At 38.1% G+C, this 18,599-nt stretch overlaps 2 pseudogenes; one reads left to right on the plus strand and one right to left on the minus strand.

Moving 5' to 3' along the window:
- The window catches only part of LOC120010524, an 84,533-nt pseudogene extending 67,305 nt beyond the window's left edge, over positions 1 to 17,228 (minus strand).
- A 176-nt stretch (positions 17,229 to 17,404) lies between these two features.
- LOC120011617 lies at positions 17,405 to 17,504 on the plus strand (annotated as a pseudogene).
- Positions 17,505 to 18,599: the final 1,095 nt, after the last annotated feature.

The following is an 18,599-nucleotide window of genomic DNA, read 5'->3' on the forward strand; positions in this document are numbered from 1 at the left end:
AACTTACACTAATTTCTAACTAGCACCAATTACCAAAAAGTTGTAAGCAACCATAAATATATATGTCTCCTATAATAACAAGATGATCATCAAAATTAATCTGAACTCAATATATATGTTTCATATCATCCACCTTACCTTTTATATTCACCATATAAATTTTCAACTTCACTATACACTATACCTTTACAACTTTCACTAGTATTCAAATTTTCCTTTAACATACATTCACAAGTGGACAACTTCAGCAATTTCTTTGATTTTGTATTAACATCTCATATTTCACCAGTTTAGCAACTTACGTAATAATTTCACAACAAGTTCAAGATATAATGATTCATGTATATCTAAAAACTCCAATATACTTCTAGCATTTTCACAACTACACTTTCATCATTAAACACATTGATTTACATGATCGTCACTTGGTCATATTTTCCACAAACATCTTAACATTAACGTCTCATGAGGTGTCCTTAATCAAGAACATCATACCATTACTTAGACAATTTCTCCATTACAATTAAGATCATTCTCTTAACATAAAGTGCATTAATCTCTAAACAACTCCATCTATCATCACAACACCCAACACTCATGAATTTACTTCAAATATTGAAAAATTCTCCTTAACCATTAATGACATGCAATAAAATCCACACAACTTAGTGATATTTAAAATTTCTTAAAATCTCACTAACATCATTCATTAGGAAGTGACTCTCAATAAGAGTTCCTAACTTATACTTAGATCTTAGTAGGTTCAAATAATCCACCAAGGATTTCACAATACACTTTTTTCCATTTTTCAACCACTAGAAAACTCTAAACTTATAAATTTAAAGTGCCAACCTTTCCGAAAATTTCCCCTCCAACTTCACTAGGATTTTTACTATATACCTCAATAGGTACATTACACACCACATACCCAATGTTCTTAATTTTTGGATAACACCACTTCAATTTTAAAACTAAAACTTTCTCATACTTCTTAGTTACTACGAAGCCTCAACAAAACTCTAGAATCTTAAGTTCAACACGTTTTGTGACGTCATTAAGTTGATGCGGTCACCCAAAATTATTAATTTACCATTTTTTTGGTAAGACACATACTTATCAATCAAGACACATAACATATAAACTTTTCCATCAAGAAGGAGTACTATTACTTTGGATGTCATTAATATCGTAAAACTTTAACTATTTTGTTTCACTTCATGAACCATTGAGTGTGGAGAACACTTCCTTGTTCATCACACCACCAAAACAAGTTTTTCTGATGAACCAGTTTCATGCGCATTATCTAAACCACTAACATTAACTATACACATAAATCAGGTGCATCATTCGAACCTCTAACATTAACTACACACAAAAATCTTTAGTCGAATTGAATGTGCATTTAACATACAAACATGGCATAACAAGCTAACAACGAACTATTACAATTATAGCACAAACAAGAACTTATATCTACCTCAAAGAACATAAGTATCATAACAATTATAATGTCAGTAATTCCAACTACAAGACTAACATTTAAAACAAAACTTACTTGCCGACTACGGAGACGCACAGTGTAGCCCATAGACACACAAGGTTAGTGAAGCAACCGGCACTAAAAACAATGAAGTCGCCACCAATTTATTTTTAGGACAATTGGACATCCGTTCTGGTCTACGAGAAAAATGGGCAAGGGGGTCTATTGAGCATGGGGAAAGTGTTAGGCACCCCACAACTCCCGAAAATGGTTACCTTTGAAAATGTTTTCCTATTTGGCTCTAATTTATTTTTGAAAATCTCATTGTGAATGTGATGCAAAATCCACTTGGAGTGGTTTAAAGAAAAAGGTGCACGGGATCACTGCGGCCATTCCCGGCTTGGCCAAAGACTAAAAAAAATTCCACTTGGAGTGGATTTGGATGATTTGAAAAAAGGTGTGCACGGGATCATTGGGGCCATTCCCGGCTTGGCCAAAGATGAATAAAAATTCCACTTAGAGTGGATTTGGATGATTTGAAAAAAGGTGTGCACGGGATCATTGGGGCCATTCCCGGCTTGGCCAAAGATGAATAAAAATTCCACTTGGAGTGGATTTGGATGATTTGAAAAAATGTGTGCACGGGATCATTGGGGCCATTCCCTGGTCAAGGATGAATAAAATTTCCACTTAGAGTGGATTTTGTAATTTGAAAAAAGGGTGTGCACGGGATCATTGGGGCCATTCCCGGCTTGGCCAAGGATGAATAAAAATTTCACTTGGAGTGGATTTGGATGATTTGAAAAAAGGTGTGCACGGGATCATTGGGGTCATTCCCGGCTTGGCCAAAGATGTTTGTTTTGCTTAGTCTGGATGAAAAATTCCACTTTGAGTGGGTTTCGATATTTTTGGAAAGGGGACTTTTTGGGGACTTGGTTGATGTACCAAAAGGGCCCACAATCAAGAAGAAATGTTCAATTTAAGCATTGCTCACAATTGTGCTCTTCATGAGAAAAGAAAGAATTCATTTAAGGCCCATCAGACGGGTCAAATATCTTTAAACCCCCCTTTGGGTCCTTAAATAGGTTCTCCTAATCCCTAAAAACATATTCGCTTTCCGGGTCCACGAAATCCAAATGTTTTGGATGAATGCCAGTGGAACCCCAATATCTTGAAGGCTCCTTGGTATTAAAACAAAACATAAAGGTTCTGTAAATTAATCTTGGTGTGTTTATTAAAGTGAGACGGCTTGGATTAATTCTAATGACTAACGCGTTGCATTTATTTTCATGGCATTCAAACAATCCTAGCATACATCTAAGCATCATGGCGTAGTGTGAGAAATCAAAGTCCTAAGCATGCATTCTAATGTAATCATCATTCACAAAATCAATTCCTAATTTTTATATGCTTCTAGCATCCTAGTTTATCATGTATGCATTTCTATTTTACATCCACTATTTTTCTATCCTATTACAAGGCTTACATTTTACAATTATGTACAAAAGACAAATATCAAATGAGAAATACAAATATTATACAAGAATTGGAATATTGCCCATGGGGCCCTTGCTCAAATCCGGCCCAAATCCTCTAAGTATTCCCTTCGGCCCAAATGGGATCAAGCCCGGTCCAAGCCCCAACATCAAACACAAAAATAATAGGATCAAATGGGTACTCAAATATAATATCAAATTCAAATTAAATTAAGTACAAATACCCATATCTTATAAACATATGAAATGGTATGTATACATACCCAAATGCATATACATATACATATATAAACCTGTACATATACACCAATGTATATACACGTACATAATAAACCTGTATCTATATACAAACTCATATATTCACACATATTGAGCATATATGCATACACGCACACACCATATATGTATACATACACACTGTACACAAACACATAGATATATACCACAGCATACACATACTGTACGCATATACACACACACACAATATATATATACACACACACTGTACACCAACACATAGATAAATACCACAGTATACACATATACACATACTATACGCATATACATACACACTATACACATATATACACACACTATATACTGTACACATATATATAACCACGCTATATAGATATACATACATCATATACACCCATATACCAGCCATAAAAAAAAACGAAACCAGAGAAAATATGACAGAAATATGAGCAAAAAATATGACAGTTGCAGAAAAACCAAAGAATGCAAAGTATGACAAAGGATGAGCAAATAAACGAAACTAGAGAATGACAGAAAAATGCTCTCAAGAGGATGGACCCCGACAATCGCAAAAATAGAATCAGGAGAACAAAAACAGAGGAGTGGAATCAGATCAGACTGTGAACTAGCTAATACCTTCTCAGATCAACGAAACCAGTGGAAGCAAAACCCTCTTCTGACGGATCGAGTTTTAACACAAGAGGGGGGGTGAATTGTGTCCCCAAATTCCAATTGGAATCCCTTTTTCAATTTAAACAAATTAATGGCAATTAACAAGTAGCACACAAATTTGGACTCTAATGATTTTCCTAATCAATATTCAATCCAATGCAAGATGTGATACAATATAGTGAATGACCAAATATCAAATAATCAAGAATTGCACAAAACAGATTTTCAAGCAACACACTGCACACAGATTTTTCAACTCAGATTTTACCTATCAAATGATGTCAAAATGCAACGAAATTTTATATGCAATGTCACAACACCTTAATAAACACTATATCAAAATTTCAGATCAAAATTCAAAGTTTAAGGCAGTCTGCTAATCTCGGACAGATTAGGGTTTTGAAAATCTTGCAGTTTGAAACAATTAGTAAATATAAACAAGTAAACAAAGAAATCAACACAGTGATTTATAGTAGTTCGGAGACCCTTCTCCTACGTCTACTACCTAGATTCACCAACCTAGGATTTTCAACCTCCACTAAGGATGTGGTTTTCTGAAGAGCTCCACAAAACTCACAAGGGTTTTTAGGTCACCCTTGAAACTAAAGATTTCAAGACAATCTTCAAACTTTACAACCAAGGGTTTCTAAGAACTCCCTCAAACTTCAATGTTTGTAATATGCCCTAACAAAAGGACTTTAAGTGAAGAACTTTCAATAACAACAATCACACACTCACGGGTAGGATTTTCAAGTAGGTAAGGTGAGGTGATTTTGGGAGAAATAACACCTTGAGCTCAAGTGAAAGCACCCTCTCTTTGCAGCAGCAAAATGGTGAGAAGGCCTTGAGTAGTGGCTCAAGAAGAAGCTGGGATTTTAGTAGACAATGGATGCTTGAATGTTTGAAAGCTTTGAACAAAGTTCTCTCTTGATTGCAAATGCTTCTCCAAGTTGTATGAAAGGGAAGATCCTCTTTTAAAGGAAATTCTCTCCTATGCTTGCAGCCATTGGATCAAACTTCAAGAGTTGATCTCTACCATCCATTGCAGCTCCTAATCTTGGTCATTGATGATTTGAGCAAACAAATCTCCACCATAGAGCATATAGACGTTGCACATGCTCCTTTTTTTAAGTCAAAAATTGCAAGCAAGAAAGTTGTCTTATGCACAACCATTTGATCAATGTATGTCTTCAAATCTTGACCATTCAAACTCTCTTTAATTCTCAGCCATGGATGTAGATTGTACTATGCCATCTTGTCCCTTCATTTTGAATCAAAGACTTCAAAAGTGATCTCTTAGTCAAGGATCTTGTTTGATTGCACCAACCTAACTTTCTTGGTAGCACATGTCTTGAGTGAAAATGTCAAGGATCTTGTTTGATTGCACCAACCTAACTTTCTTGGTAGCACATGTCTTGAGTGAAAATGTCAAACAAGAATATATCACTAATGATAGAGAGGACAAGGTTTGTCCCACATGTTTGAAAAGAGTTGTATCTCCATGAAGACCACAACCAATAGCCTCAATGTTTGATTCATTCAACTTGATTAAGTGCCTTAGTGGAAAGTTGGCAAATATAGGATTTTTCATAGTTTCCTAGAGCTCCAAGCTCATTCTTAGAAACTGGACTTCGACCACTCTTGAACATACTGAATTCTGAGCCATATGAGACCACAATGATGATTAACCTAAAAGGAAATAGGAGGTAGAACTCCCCAATTGCATGTAAGCTCAAAGAGCTTCATAAAGAGCGCATAGGTTAATTATATTAGAAAAACAACCCAGAAAATTCATATTACTGCATGATAAATCATTTTATATGTATTAGAATGTCCATGTAAAATTTCATAACAATCGGAAATCGTTTGGTCACTCAACCAAGCAATTAGATCACTAATAGTAAAACCGATAAATTCTAAGTGTAAATTCAAAGTCATTTTGAAAACTCAGTGTAAATGACCTTTTCTCTTGAACTTTACTAAATCAAATATGTTCATAGTGATGAAACTAAGATGCACACGAAATTTCATTTAAATCGGAGTTCATTTGGTTCACCACGTTCACAAAGAACACATATGCACAAAATTAGGTAAAACCTAGTTTTGGCGGAATTTAAGCATATGACCAAATATATATGTGATGCACTTAATTTCTCATGATTATAGTCCTAGAACATATATTAAGCCTTCATGTGCATGTGGTTCAAGTTTCAAGTCATTTCGACCTAAGTTGGTTAAGATATGATAATTGGAAAATTAATGCTCTAACTTAGTTCATGTATGTTTGTTTTCAAAACTTAATTTCCAGCACTATCTCAAAAATATATAGTCATTTAAATTCAATTCATATAAATCAAATATTGCTTTAATGTTTCATTATCATTTATAAATGATTTAATATCATCAAAATTAGACATATAGGACCATAGGTCCAACATCTTCTTCTCCCGATTCTCCCTTTCTTTTATACATAAATTTCAAGAATTTAAAATGTCTAACAATCCTAAATAAAGGTAAGGAAACGGACATCTAGTAAACACGGGCTACACCACACTATCACCCCTCCGACAGCCGATCCTGGACATTTTCCTGACTGAGGGTGGGGAAAGGAAAAGAAAGAAAAGAAAGGCATGAGCGAAAGGCCCAGTAGAGAAACAAAAAAATAGAACGATAAACAAAGAGGTATAGAAATGTAATACCAGAAGGAATCGTACTAGATTCGGGCCCCTATAAAGATTTACAGCGCTTAAACTGCCAAGAGAGTATAAACATGGCACATAACAACAATGAATGCAATTTACAACATATATATACATTTAAAATATTGTATATATGTAAAACAACATGTCGAACAATCAAGGCACATCGAATGCCGAAGCACTCGTTGACCAAGTGTATACAAGTATACATAAGGTCACAATCACATACAAGGGAGGATCCATTTAAGGAAAGTGTACTTCCAAACAACAAGGATATCTAGACACCTGAACCGGTAGTGGGTTGTACACCCCACACCGAACAATGTGATACAAGAACAACACAACCAACAATTGTCCATAAAACTTGGCTCAATGTATGCCACATTACAATATAGTTCAAAACATTTACCAATGATATAATTTTTATATCATTACAAGAATTTACTTTAACAACAACAGTACAACTAGGTTGTACCCAAAACAGTTTACAATACAATTTTCTAAAATCCCATCTTGCGGTCCAATGAACTCGGGATCCTCCTAGGAGTCACACAATGTCCAGGCTGAAACCCCAGCGTCACTCTCGACCCCTCATCCATTGAACTCGACAAGGGTGTAAACTATGCAAATTATTGGTTTTGAATAAATTTACAATTTTCCTCTTTAATGCATTAAAAGTATTTGATATAAATAAAAATATTTATGCAATATCTTTGTTACAAAAAAAATTATAATCAAACATGATGGATGCAAGATGGTCTAAGCCCACAACAATGGCTTAGGCCACAACAACATATCCATGAAGGAAGACAAAGAATAATAGAGGCCAACAATTATCCATGGACAACAATCAAACAATTGTAGGAACAAAGAATTTAAGAATTTAAGAGGTTCCTACAATGATTCAATACAAGGCATATAATAAATTTTTAAAGAGGATAGAGGTTTTCCCTACAAGGATTAAATAGAAGATATACAAAGAATTATCAAAGAGAGTGGTATTTTTCCCTACCAAGGATTAAATACAAGATCTACAAAGAATTATTAAGGAAGGTGGTAGTTTCCCTACCTCTTGTAGACACAAACTTCACAAGCTTAAGTAATAAACGTCAAGTACTATCCAATGAGCCAGCCTAATGACAAAATAACATATCATTGTCTTAATTTATCAAGTCTAGCTTCAATTTAACAAAACCCTCAAATTGGGTCAAATCCCTAGAATTGTAATCTAACCAATTTCCAACTAAACTTATATCTATTGAGATAATAATACTTACTGTGGAGTAAACAAGTACATCCGTATGTATGGTTCTCCCAGACGGAAGGACCTTATCCAGAAGCAGTTTCATCCGACAGTCTCCAGAAGCAGTTTTATCCGACAGTCAGTTACCGACGGTTTCCAATAGCAGTTACAAGAGAAGTTACCAGAGGTGATTAACCGCACCAACTGACATATCCCAAGCCTATAAATACATTTCATCCGACATTTGTAAGAAATCATCGACAATCAACTCTAATAAAAGATCAGACTCCGTGGACCTAGGCAAGTTGCCGAACCACGTAAATTCTGTGTTGTTATTCTCTTAAATCTTTCTACTTAATACACATTCTATACTTCGGTGCAAATTTAGCATCGACAATTGGCGCCGTCTGTGGGAAACGTTATTAATATAAGCCATGTCTGAAGAAGCGGAAGTATTACGACAGGAGGAACTGCCTCGTCCAGAAGAGGAGAGGCCTCGGCATAATCATGATGAAATAGAAGAACAAATTCCAAATGAATTGGAATTGGAAGAAGCCCTTCTTAGGGCAGAGGAAGATTTGCAAAAGAGACAAGAGCATGCTCAAGCTCTAAGGGAAAGACTCCAAACTATGAGGAGAAAGGGGAAGCGTTTGGCTAGTGAAATCCAGAGTGTTGTCCGAGGTGATAGAGATACGGATCCAAAGCGTGTTCGGGAGCATGACAGTGGGAGCACTGGGAGGTCTCATCAGAGGAGGGGACCAGTTACGGAGAGGAGAAGGCAGACTCCTTCTCCAAGGGGTCCAAGGAACAAGTCCCCACAACCGTCTAGGAGGATAAGACGTCGAAGCCTTTCCCCAAAGATTCGGTTGACGAAAAATACTGGGGAAGTCTTATGGAGTGCTCAGAAGAAGGCCGAGCAAAGCCTCAGAAAGATGACTTCCACACCCTTTGTGCGGGCTCTACGACTGGAAGATCCACCAAACAAATTTTCACCCCCAACTTTTGCAATCTATGATGGAAAAACAGATCCTGTGGCACATATTTCAGCCTACACTCATAAAATGGCACTTTGGGCAGGTCGAGACGGACTCATGTATAAAATGTTTCCGTCAAGTCTCGGGACAACAGTGACCGACACCTAAGTGTGTGTGTGTACTTACCCCAAGTGTAGGGTATCGTCAAGTAATAAACCGGTGAGTCCGGTATCGATCCACGAGGAAGCAATGCAAATTTGAAGTGAATGATATGCAAATGACTAGCTAACACTAATAAACACAATGAATATCAAATAAAAGCAAGTAAAAGAAATGGGCCGAATGACTCGGTAGCATAAGCGATTTTGTAATCAAAGTGAACACAAAGTGGATTTAAAACAATTAATTAAAAAAACCTAGTCTCTAGTCCGTCCCGGTGGCTACTCGGTTCTCATACTCAAGGTATCATTGCAAACACACACAACCATACACAATGCATTGTGTGATACTATCAATCATGCATATGCAAAGAGAATTGGGATATAAGACTTCAATTCATGCATGTAGGCCATCGGGTCTCTTAATCTACGATGAACGCAAAGGGATAAGCACCTAATATTATGGATTAATGTTCCCCCTTGGGGCTCGGCTTGGCTAACACCCTAGTTTCACACTCAAAGATCAATTAACCATAACTCTCCCATGCACATTCCTAAATTAACCCAAAACCCCATCATCAATACACATAATTAATAGCTATGCAATGAAAAACTCAATTAATTAAGGAAATCATGCAATGGGTTTAACAATTCTCAATCGAACACATTAGATGCAATCCCTAGACTATACAATCCAAGAATACAATCAAATATGTCATTCCCATAGATCCAATCACACAACTATCACGAAATTAAAAGAGAGAAATCGAAGCTACGATTCTTTGAGCATACCTTGAGTAATCGAAACCTTGCACCCACCGTTCGGGACTAGAAACTAGAAAGAGAACTTAGCCACTCATTATAATGAGAATAAACATCAATTTTATAGATGAAAACCAATGTTTACAAACAAGATCACAAGAACTAAGTAAAATCCTAGAGAGAGAAAGAGAGAGAAAAACAATGGAGGCAAGAAGTTGGAGGAGATGAATTGTGTGAAGGAAGACCCAATTTTAGGGTTTTCTTCTCTTTTTACAATAGAAAATACCTAACTACCCTTATAAAATCGTTTCCCATTGGTTACATACATGATTTACCCTAAGTGCCCTTGAAATTTCGGTGCAGAAAATTGCAGATTCGCCGTAGGTGTCCGGACGGGTGTCCGGACACTTCATGCGTCCATCAACTTTGAAGCCTCTGCCTCAATTTGTGAAGAAAGCGTCCGGACGGGTGTCCGGACAGGTGTCCGGACACCTTGGGAAGTGTCCCGACACCTCACAGCAAAAAGTGCCCAAAAAGTGCTCCAACTTGCCCGAACAAGGTCCGATTCCTACAAAACCAAGGGGAAACATTTGTAAGTGTAAAATTAAGCTAAAATGCAATCAAATACATTAACTAAGTGCTAGAACATCCTAATTAAAGGACATTAGAACCTCAAAATAGAGGTCCAATCACACCCCCCAACTTAGACGTTGCTAGTCCCTAGCAATGAAACCACTACCTAAAACTAAAATCTACTAAATAAAATCCTAACTCACTGACGTAGGCATCACGGTTGCATTTAGCGCATGCAACAAGCCTTTAAACCCCTAGGTCACCCCAGTGGACGAGTTGTAGTCTCGTGAGGGCTTATCAGAGCGATACCCACAAACACTTGCCAAGGGATCCACTATTACTTTGAAAGTACCATAATGATTCTTAAATTCTCGCATGCAAGAAATAGAGCTAATCCCCTAATTCCCCTGCTTGGTCAAAAACATGCAAAATCTTTGGAAAATCAATCTCAATCCCCTTAAAAATGACCAAGAACATTTTATACTATGAAAAATATATGTGCAATCAAACTAGACAACTCAACATATTTACACAAGCAAAACCTTGTTATGGACCCTTTTGGTGTTCATAAATTCCCAATCCCAAATGTATACAAAAACATAAAAGCATTGTGCTAAGTGAATGACTTACACAATTGAATTAAATGTATGTGCTTATAAAAGATAATTTGGATGGGCATAGCTTTGAGAAAGAAATCACCTACAGAAGCAATTAATGCATTCACCAACTTACTTGCTTACCTTGGATCAAATTCATCAAAAGGTTAAATGGGTTGTAATGTGGTCATGGGACAAGGTAGGAAGAATTTGGATCTAGGTAACAAGTTGCAAGGTTAAGTTCAAACATGTGAGCTAAACTCTCATTGTTGTCACCCCTTCCATTGTACCACAATTTCAAACACTTCTCATCCTTTACACACAAAGGATTAACTTTATTGCATACACCTTTTTTTTTTTTTTTTTTTACAACAACCCTCATAATTTTTTTTCGTAATAAGGAGGGATAATATCACTACTGATTTATTTTTCAAGCTCCTACTCAACCTTGCAACCAAAGGTGGGAAATATTTAAGGAAGTGGTTCACACAAGGCTTGTAAGTGAACTAAAAAGGCTTAAAGAAATTTAGGCTTATAATCACTCACAAATGAATAGGCTAGGCTCAAATCTCTCAACCTAATGAATCATTCAATCCTAAGTTCACAGGCAAGCGGCAAAATACAAAAATCACACTTCTCAGCAATCAAATGTAATGGATGCAAAGCTACTGAAGAACACGCTCATAAGATGTCAAATGAATATCAATGAAAAACATCACCCGAAACCCAATGTGTATCAACGAAGAATGGCTCAAAGGAATGAGAAGGGTAAAAAGGTAATTTTTCAGACAAAAGGATCCAAAAACGCAGTCCTACAAATGCTTCAATGCCAAGATGTCTGCTTAACTACACAAGTTTATATCCAACTAGGTCCCAATCATCCCAAGAAAGATTGATTACAATTATTCCACTCAATTGCATGTATCAACTTTACAAAAGAAATCAAGAAACCTACTCTACACTTGCACGTTTGAACAAGAATAAGAAATTAACATTCAAATTGGTAGTGAATTCCAAAGGCCTCTACCCTTCCCCTCCTAAAGTCCATCTAGCATGTATGAACAACAAAGCGCAACACAATAAGATAAAGGGTAGGAAGTCATACCATACTCTTCAAAAGTGGTTGGAATCATGAGAAACGAAGCATGTCCTGAAAAAGTTAATACCAACCACACTATCCAAGCATGACACAACAAGATTTTTTTTTTTTTTTTTTTTTTTTTTTCAAATTTTTGATATTCACAAAAGCACACCAAAATAAAGCAAGTTTCACAATGGATTCACAATTCCCTCACCCCCCAACTTAAATGAGACATTGTCCCCAATGTCAAGAATGGAAAACAAGGCAAGAACAAATTGTGAAATGCATTGTGAACATACAAAAACACACCAAGAATGAATAAAAAAATAATCTAACACTACATATTTAAAAGAGAGCTTTTTTCACGCACACTAGGAAGGAGTGGGATCCACAAGGTCCCATTCTTCGGCCAATTCATTAAAATTTTCCAAGTATGGTTTCAAACGTTGGCCATTAACCTTAAAAGGTTTTCCACTCCTAGGATCATCAATGTCAATGCTTCCATATGGGGAAACCTTACGGATAATAAAAGGTCCGGTCCATTTGGTACGTAACTTCCCGGGAAACAAGTGTAACCGGGAGTTGTATAAAAGAACCTTTTGTCCCTCATGAAAAACTTTCCTCACAATGTGCTTGTCATGGTATCTTTTCATTTTAAGCTTAGCAATTTTAGCATTTTCAAAAGCATCATTCCTCAACTCCTCAATCTCTTGGATTTGGAGTTTGCGATGCCCCCCAACTTGATCGGTGGAGTCATTCAAAGTGCGAATGGCCCAATAGGCCTTGTGCTCCAATTCCACCGGCAAGTGGCAAGCCTTGCCATAGACAAGTCTATAAGGAGACATTCCAAGGGCAGTCTTATACGCAGTACGGTAAGCCCACAAAGCATCAATCAATTTTGAAGACCAATCTTTTCTATTGGGACCAACCGTTTTTTCAAGAATACGTTTAATCTCCCTATTTGCCAATTCCGCTTGGCCACTTGTTTGTGGATGATATGGGGTGCCAACTTTGTGCAAAATGCCATATCGTTTCATCAAAGTTCTAACCGGGGCATTGCAAAAGTGAGACCCACCATCACTTATGATGGCTCGAGGCATCCCAAATCTTGAGAAAATGTTTTCTTTTAAAAATTTTATCACAACTTGGTGATCATTTGTTCGAGAAGGGATGGCTTCTACCCATTTGGACACATAATCCACACCAACCAAGATATACAAATAACCAAATGAATTAGGGAAGGGTCCCATGAAGTCAATGGCCCAACAATCGAAAATTTCCAAAATGTTAATAGGTTGGAGGGGCATCATCTCACGTTTTCCTAAATTACCTAGCCTTTGGCAATTGTCACAAGATAGGCAATAAGCATGGACATCTTTGTGCAAAGAAGGCCAATATAAGCCACTTTGAAGAATTTTGGCTGCGGTCTTTTTGGAGGAAAAATGGCCTCCACAAGCATATTTATGGCAAAAGGCCATGACACTTTCAAATTCATTATCGGGAATGCACCTCCTAATCACTTGATCAGAACAATACTTGAACAAATATGGGTCATCCCAAAAGAAGTTTCGCACATTGCGAAGAAATTTGGATCTATCAATCGTACTCCAATGAGATGGCATGTTTCCGGTCACCAAAAAGTTGGCAATGTCCGCATACCATGGAGTCAATTTAGAAGAGATGGCATTAGTGAGGAGGAGTTGTTCATCCGGGAAATGCTCATTGATGGGTAGGCCATGTGAAATCAAATTTTGTCCGGGAAGTCGAGAGAGATGGTCGGCTACTACATTCTCCACTCCTTTCTTATCTTTAATTTCAAGGTCAAATTCTTGAAGTAAGAGAATCCATCTTAACAACCTAGGCTTGGCATCAGCTTTTGAAAGTAGATACTTCAAAGCTGCATGGTCGGTAAAGATGATGATTTTCGAGCCAACCAAATAGGACCTAAACTTGTCCAAAGCAAAGACTATAGCTAGTAATTCCTTTTCGGTGGTGGTATAATTCACTTGAGCATCATTCAAAGTCTTACTAGCATAGTATATAACATGAGCATTCTTTTCTCTTCTTTGTCCTAGGACCGCCCCAACCGCCACATCACTTGCATCACACATGAGTTCAAAGGGCATACTCCAATCGGGAGTTTGCATAATGGGTGTGGTGGTTAGGGCACCTTTCAAATCATCAAAGGCTTGTTGACATTGTGGTGTCCATTCAAAAGAGACATCTTGAGCAAGCAAGTTACTTAAAGGTTTGGCAATGGAACTAAAAGAATTAATGAACCTTCTATAGAAACCCGCATGACCCAAAAAAGATCTCACATCTTTAACACATGTAGGGGGAGGTAACTTTTGAATTAATTCAATTTTTGCCTTGTCAACCTCTATCCCTTTGGATGACACAATGTGTCCCAATACAATTCCATGTGTCACCATGAAATGACACTTTTCCCAATTGAGAACCAATTGGCTCTCCTCACATCTTTTTAACACACATGCCAAATTAGCAAGGCATTGGTCATAGGTATCTCCGTAAACCGAGAAATCGTCCATAAAGACCTCCACAATCTTCTCAACCATGTCACTAAAGATACTCATCATGCACCTTTGAAAGGTAGCCGGAGCATTGCATAACCCAAAAGGCATGCGTCTATAAGCAAAAGTTCCGAATGGACATGTGAATGTGGTCTTGTCTTGGTCTTCTAAGGCAATCTCTATTTGATTATATCCAGAATACCCATCAAGGAAGCAATAATAGGCTCGACCCGCTACTCTCTCAAGGACTTGGTCAAGGAAGGGTAAGGGAAAATGGTCCTTTCTAGTAACCATATTGAGTCTACGGTAGTCAATACACATACGCCACCCGGTTTGAATTCGAGTGGGCACCAATTCGTTCTTGTCATTCATAACTACCGTAACTCCGGACTTTTTGGGGACCACTTGGGTAGGAGATACCCATTTGGAATCCGCAATGGGATAAATGATCCCCGCGTCAAGCAATTTTAGTACCTCCCCCCTAACTACCTCCTTCATGTTCGGATTTAAACGTCTTTGCATTTGTCTAATGGGCTTAGCTTCCTCTTCCATGTAAATCCTATGAGTACAAACCAAAGGACTAATACCCTTCAAATCAGCAATTGTCCAACCTATTGCCCTTCTATACCTTTGCAACACTTGGACAAGTTTCTCTTCTTGGGAAGAAGTAAGTAGGGAAGATATCACAACAGGGTATGACTCATTTTCTCCCAAAAACACATATTTCAGCTCACTTGGTAAGGGTTTCCTTTCCGGTGTTGGTGGCTGCTCTAAAGATGATTCAAGCTTAGTCTTGGAAGGTTCTAATTCCTCAATGGGTGGGTTGAATCGTCCTATGCTATGGATAGCTAAAGACTCCAAAATCTCATTAATTTCCTCTTCCTCAACTAAAAATTGACTACCTTTTTCACTCGAAGCTAGCACACATTCCACCGAATCCCTAGCAAGAGTTTTCTCGAAGTTCTCCTCAACATATGAATGGATCCAATCTACTTCCCTAATGTCTTCAAACTCTCCCATTTGCTTAGACACATTAAAGATGTTCATCTCCGCGGTCATATTCCCAAAAGATAGCACCATGACACCATTCCTACAATTGATCAAAGCATTTGAAGTTGCTAGGAAGGGTCTACCTAGAAGGACTGAGATTGGTTTGCTAAAGCTAGGGAGGGGTTGAGTATCTAAAACCACAAAGTCAACCGGGAAATAGAATTCATCCACTTGAACTAGCACATCTTCAACTATTCCTCTAGGAATCTTGACGGATCTATCGGCTAGTTGCAAGGTAATTCTTGTAGGCTTAAGCTCACCTAACCCCAATTGTTGATAGACCGAGTATGGAAGGAGATTAACACTAGCACCTAAATCCAACAATGCTTGTTCAATCCTATGGTTCCCTATGACTATTGGAATGGTAGGGCAACCGGGATCCTTATATTTAGGTGGAGTGGTGGCTTGTAAGATGGAGCTTGCTTGCTCCGTAAGAAAAGCCTTCTCCTTCACATTCAATTTGCGTTTCACGGTACACAAATCCTTGAGGAACTTTGCGTACGAGGGAACTTGTTTGATGGCATCTAAAAGAGGTATGTTCACTTTCACTTGTTTGAAAAGTTCAAACATCTCTTTGTGTAGAGCCTCATTGGTTTTCTTCCCTAAGCGGTGAGGAAATGGTGGCCTTGGGATACACTCTCTATCCTTAGATGTGTCTACCCTTGTCCTATGTGATTGCCCCTCACTCTCCTCTTCTCCTCTTGGTATTTTCTCACATTTTTTTGAATTTCTGGATGAAGTGTCCGGACAATCCAAAATAGGTGTCCGAACACTTGTACCTAGTGAATCATTTCCCTGCACAAATTTCTCCAAACTCTCTTCCTTTCCACTATTTCCTTTGTCCTTTTTTTCCACTCTATCACCAAAATTCTGCACATCATCACTTTGATCAACATTCTCATTTGGTATGGGTCTATCCACAATGCGTCCATTCCTCAAAGTGAGGATGGATTGGGCTTGTTCATGTCCACTCACCCCCCCACTAGTAGATTCTAGCAAATTGGCTTGTTTGGATGGATTGGGGTATGGTTGAGCTGGGAATTTACCCTTCTCATATGTGGTGAGAGCCTGGGTGACCTTAGTGATTTGACTCTTAATATCCTCAATGGCCCTATTGGTCTGTTCTTGGAATTTGGTGGCCTTTTGATTCTCCCCTATTTGAGCTTGCATGAAAATGTTAAGAGTGTCTTCAAGAGACCTCTTAGGAGGTGGAATGTAAGGTTGTGGAGGTGGTTGTGCAACACTTGGAGGAGGCAATTGTTGTTGGGGTGGATTGGGGAGTGATTGGGATTGAACATTCCCATCATTCCTCCACCCAAAGTTTGGATGATTCCTCCAAGGGTAATTCTCATTGTACGAATTGTTGCCTTGGTGATTGGTAGGGTAGGGCTTCCTTAAGTTCTGAGAATTGTTCCCATTGTAACCTTGCCCAAATAGGACTTCCTTACAAGCCGGTAAGGCATTACACTCATCCGTCCTATGATCCCTACTTTCACACAAAGTACAAGCAACTTGTTCATCAACACCAACTGCATTTATAGGGGCCTTTTGTGACTCTAAGGACTCCAATTTCTTGGACAACAAAGCAAGTTTAGCATGCACATCATCATTTTCATTCAACACAAACTTGCCACTAGAGTTTGGCACAACCTCATGTCGGGTTAAGGGAGGAGCTTCCCAAGATCGGGATTCCTCCGCCAACCCATCAAAGAAAGTAAATGCTTCATTGGCATCCCTATTCAAAAAGTCACCTTGAGTCATAGTGGAAACCAATTTCTTCAAAGATGGAGTCAAAGATTTGTGGAAGAAATTCACAATTTGAAATTTTTGAAATCCATGGTGAGGACACATAAACAACAAATCTTTAAACCTCTCCCAAGCTTGGAAGAAAGTTTCATGTTCTTTGCAATGAAAATTCATGATTTGTGTTTGATAAGAAATGGTACGGTGGGAAGGAAAATATTTGTTGAGAAATTCTTCTTGCATTGCCGCCCAAGTCGCAATGGATTGGGGGCGCAAGTTCTCAAACCATTGTTTTGCATGATCCTTCAAAGAGAATGGAAAAAGTTTGAGTCTCAAAATTTCTTGTGTGCATGTAACATCACCAAAAGTAGTACACACCGATTCAAAATCACGCACATGTGAATAGGGTCGTTCCGATTCCATTCCATGGAATTTGGGAATCATTTGGAACATGGATGGTTTAAGGCTCACATTTTGTTGGTTCGGTGGCATGATGATGCAAGAAGGTTGAGTTTGCCTTGCGGGATGCGTAAGCTCCCTCAAAGTGCGATGCTCTTGGGCATAAATGTACTCCACAGGAGGAGGTGCATGTAAATTTTGTCCGAAGGGAGCATATTGTGGCACTTGTGGCATTGGATAATACATGGGATGCACATAATTGTATGGGGGAGGTATATGATATGCGGGAGGCATATTGGGAGGTTGGTAGACATTTTGTGGGGCGATTTGTGCCATGTCGTCTTGTTGAAGTGGTTGAGGTGCATTTTGCAAAGCATGCTCAACTTGAACATTTGGTAAATTTTGGGCATTTGGCACATTTTGGGCATTTGGCACATTTTGGGCATTTGGCACATTTTGGGCATCTTGCCCTTGTGCCGGATTCATCAATTCATCAATGTTCACACGTTGCAAAAGACGACGCAATACATCGAGATTGATATCACCCCCACGTACACTCCCTGCATCACTCGCATTTATGTCACCACCTCTCCCATCTCTATTAGACCCATGCCCACTAACACTATCTCTAAGATGAGACATGATGGCAAGGAACAATAGCAAGTAGCACACGAAAGTAGCGATCAACCACGTCAAGCAACACAAGATTTTTTTTTTTTTTTTAATTTTTTTTTTTCAATTAATGAACAACCAAGAACAAGAGCAAATATAGGAATAGAACAACGATCAACCGTAGGAACAATAACACACCAAGATGTAGCAAGTAGTGATAGAAAGAAAAATGCGCAAAGCTCTCTCAAATAACGTATCACTACCAAGCAGCA

This window comes from Tripterygium wilfordii, chromosome 12 (genome assembly GCF_013401445.1).
Source record: "Tripterygium wilfordii isolate XIE 37 chromosome 12, ASM1340144v1, whole genome shotgun sequence".
Classification (NCBI taxonomy): Eukaryota; Viridiplantae; Streptophyta; class Magnoliopsida; order Celastrales; family Celastraceae; genus Tripterygium; species Tripterygium wilfordii.